The sequence below is a fragment of the Jaculus jaculus genome, chromosome 2, assembly GCF_020740685.1.
Source record: "Jaculus jaculus isolate mJacJac1 chromosome 2, mJacJac1.mat.Y.cur, whole genome shotgun sequence".
NCBI lineage: Eukaryota > Metazoa > Chordata > Mammalia > Rodentia > Dipodidae > Jaculus > Jaculus jaculus.
Window position 1 is genome coordinate 4,851,277 of NC_059103.1, and position 3,885 is coordinate 4,855,161.

Below are 3,885 nucleotides of genomic sequence, written 5' to 3' on the forward strand. Positions count from 1 at the left end.
CTTGAGGGGGAAGCTCCATGATGGCATGGAAAATGACGACATGAGCAGAGGGTGGACATCAACCCCTGGCCAACATAAGGTGGACCATAGCAACAGGAGAGTGTGCCAAACACTGGCTTGGGGAAACTGGCTATAACACCTTTAAGCCTATCCCCCAAAATACACTCCCTCCATGAGGCATTAATTCCCAAATCTCCATCAGCTGGGAACCCAGCATTCTGAACACCTAAGTTTATGGGGGACACCTGAATCAAACCACCACTCTGTGTGTGAGTGTGTGTGTGTGTGTGTGTGTGTGTGTGTGTGTGTGTGTGTATCTGCCTACTGAGTACTAAAGGCATATGCCACTCCTAGCAGTTTTTTTTTTTTTTAAGTAGTGTCTCATGCTAGCCCAGACTGACCTGGAATTCACTTTGTAGTCCAAACCGGCCTCTTACTTTAGCCTTCTGTGTGCTGAGATGAAAGGTGTGATCCCCACACCCAACTTAGTAAATAAACTTTTTTTTAAATTTTTTTTTTCTTTATTTATTTGAGAGTGATAGAGAGAGAAAGAGGCAGAGGGAGAGAGAGAGAGAATGGGCGCACCAGGGCCTCCAGCCACAGCAAATGAACTCCAGACACGTACGCTCCCTTGTGACTCTGGCTAACATGGGACCTGGGAAATCGAGCCTCGAACCGGGGTCCTTAGGCTTCACAGGCAAGTGCTTAACCACTAAGCCATCTCTCCAGCCCAGTAAATAAACTTTTGTTACGTGTCCTAAAGTATGATTCTTGATCTGTGGCTATAGCTTGGTGGTAGAGTACTTGCCTAATACGTGCAAAACGCTGGGTTTGACCCCAAGCACTATAAAATAAGTAAATTTGCCAGAAAACACAAATAAAGTTTTTAAAACTCTTTTTGTTTATTTTTATGTATTTATTTGAGAGAGAGAGAGAGAGAATGGGCATGCCAGGGCCTCCAGCCACTGCAAACAAACTCGAGATGCATGTGCCCCCTTATGCATCTGGATTACGTGGGTTCTGGGGAACTGCGCCTCAAACTGGGGCCCTTAGGTTTCACAGGCAAGGGTGTAACCACTAAGCCATCTCTCCAGCCCTAAAGTTTTTTTGTTCTTTTTTTTTTTCTGGCGTTGTAGTTCAGTTGGTTAGAGTGCTTGCCCAACAGGAATGGAGCCCTAGGTTCTATCATTAGCTCTATCAGAAATCAGAAGTTCAAGGTCATCCTTGGTTGCATTGTGAGTTTGGAGCTAGCTTGGGCTAGAGACCCTGTCTCAAAAGGAAAAACAGGAGCTGGAGAGATGGCTGTATGGTTAAAGACACTTGTTTGAAAAACCTGATGGCCTGGGTTTGATTCCCCAGTACCCACAGAAAGCCAACATACAAAGTGTCACATGTGTCTGGAATTCATTTACAGTGGCAAGAGGTCTTGGAAAGTCCATTCTCTCTCTCCTTGCAAATTAATCAACAATATCTATCTATCTATCTTTTTTTTTTTTTTTGAGGTAGGGTCTCACTCTAGCCCAGGCTGATCTGGAATTCACTATATAGTCTCAGGGTAGCCTTGAACTCATGGCGATCCTCCTACCTTCGCCTCCCACAGCCTGGGATTAAAAAAATGAGGTGAAAAGGGAAGAGAAAGGAAGGGAGGAGGGTACTTAATAGAATGGTATTGTACATATGTAAGTAGAAGAGCAGATAAATGGGGGTGAAATGGTCTAAGTGAGGTCAGGGGAAGAGATTGAGTAAGGAAAGGTGGAGGGAGGGCTAATCAAAATCTAAGAGGATATAAATAAATCATATGGAAACCTACTTTTTTGGACAATGGAACACACTGGAGCCATAGATGGTTATTAGAAAATTTTCAGTGCTAGAGATGGGATACCTTCCAGTGAGTTGTTGGCCAGGGAGGTCCCTGATGCCCCCAAAACATTACAGGCCATTGCCGAGGCCCTTGGTTTCCCACAGGAATAGATGGTAAGACCCTATTGCTGAAGACTTCACATATTGGGCTGCAAGGCCACTGAGAAATCCTGATGTAACTAAGCTGATAACCTCCCCCATGTAGACCAGCTGACAGAAAGCTGGAAGAAGCCATTCTATACATGTAGTTCAATGGGAGAAAGAGATACCACCAATGAAGATACTCAACAGTGGACACTGCAAGCCTTATAATTGGCCAGCCATCCCAAATGAGCCAACGGGTGCAATAGTGGCACGTCTGTCATGGTGGAAACCAACTGCCTTCCAATTGGACTGGAGGCCCGCTCCATGGGGGGAAACACATCCCTGATACTGAAAACTTAAAACAGGGGTAGTCATGAGCCCTAGGGGTGTAACATCTGCTGATGTCTGGAAAAATGTATATACTATGCTTATCAAACTGCCCAGTAAGCACTTATTAATGCTACTCTCACTTTGGGTAGAGAATCTTCTCTTTTCAGAGGGCAGTGACTTTGAGATGACTCAGAAGGTATCAGTGCTGGAAAGAAGTGACTGGAGTACTGAGTAACATCTCGATCACACCTTCCAAGGCTCACGGTCTAATGTGGAAGAGGTGGCGGAAAGAATGTAAGAGCAAAAGGAAGGATAGGACTCCTTACAACGTGCTCCCTCCAGACACAAAATAGCCTGGATATCCATGACCTCACAGTGCCTGACACTACCTACACAAGACCATCATAAGAGGAGGAAAAGATCGTGACATCAAAGTAAAAGAGAGACTGATTGAGATGGGGAGGTAATATGATGGAGAATGGAATTTCAAAGGGGAAAGTGGTGGGGGAGGGAGGGTATTACCATGGGATACTTTTTATAATCATGGAAAATGTTAGTAAAAATTGAGAAAATAAGCTAAACCAGTCCTGGTATACCCATTCTCTCACCGTCTCTCAAGTAAAGTTTTGAAAATATTTTGAAAGACTGTAATTCAGAGGCAAGTATTTTCATTGTCCTGAGGACATGGCGGTCGTTAGTCTCTCTTGCTTTCTCTCTCTCTCTCTCTCTCTCTCTCACTCGCTCTCTTTTTATTCTGAGGTAGGCTCTCATTGTAGCCCAGGTTGACCTGGAATTCACTATGTAGTGTCAGGCTGGCCTTGAACTCACGGTGATCCCCCTACCTCTGCCTACAGAGTGCTGGGATTAAAGGCATACACTACCACGCCCGGCTTTATCTCTTTTTAAAAATATTTTATTGGGGGGGGGTCTGGAGAAATGGCTTAGCAGTTAAGTCGTTTGCCTGCGAAGCCAAAGAACCCAGGTTCGAATCCCCAAGACCCACGTAAGCCAGATGCACATGGGACGCATGCATTGGGAGTTCGTTTGCAGTGGCTAGAGGCCCTGGTGCGCCCATCCTCTCTCTGTCTCTCTTCTCCCTCTGCTTGCACATGAATACAAATTTTTAAAAAATATTTTTTTTTGCAAGCAGACAGTGAAAGAGAGAAGAGACAGCGGTTCACCGCTTCGGTTTCCGTTTTAGGACCCTCTCCCCACCCTGCCCTAGGCTCGCGGCCACCACGCCCTCCGCGTGTCTTTTCGGTTTCATCAGCAGAGGGCGCCAGCACACAACGCAGCAGCCTCGCCGCTTCCCGCCCCCCTGCCACGCCCTCTTCACTTTACGCATGCGCGCTCACCGGCGGCGTGCGTGGGCGGGGGTGGGCGGGAGCAAGCCGGCAGGGGGCGGGGCCGGGCCGGGCCGGGCGGGGAGTGTGCGCAGGCGCGGGCGGGCTTTGTGACGTCAGGCGGAGCAGCGGTCGGGCGGGGACCAGGCAGCGGCTGGCGGAGCGTGACGAGCGTCCTCGGCTCCCGCCGGCCGGCCGGCCTCGACGCCGCCTCCGGGATTGCCTGAGAGCGCCGAGCGCAGGCCAGCGGCCCGGGGCCGAGGTCCCG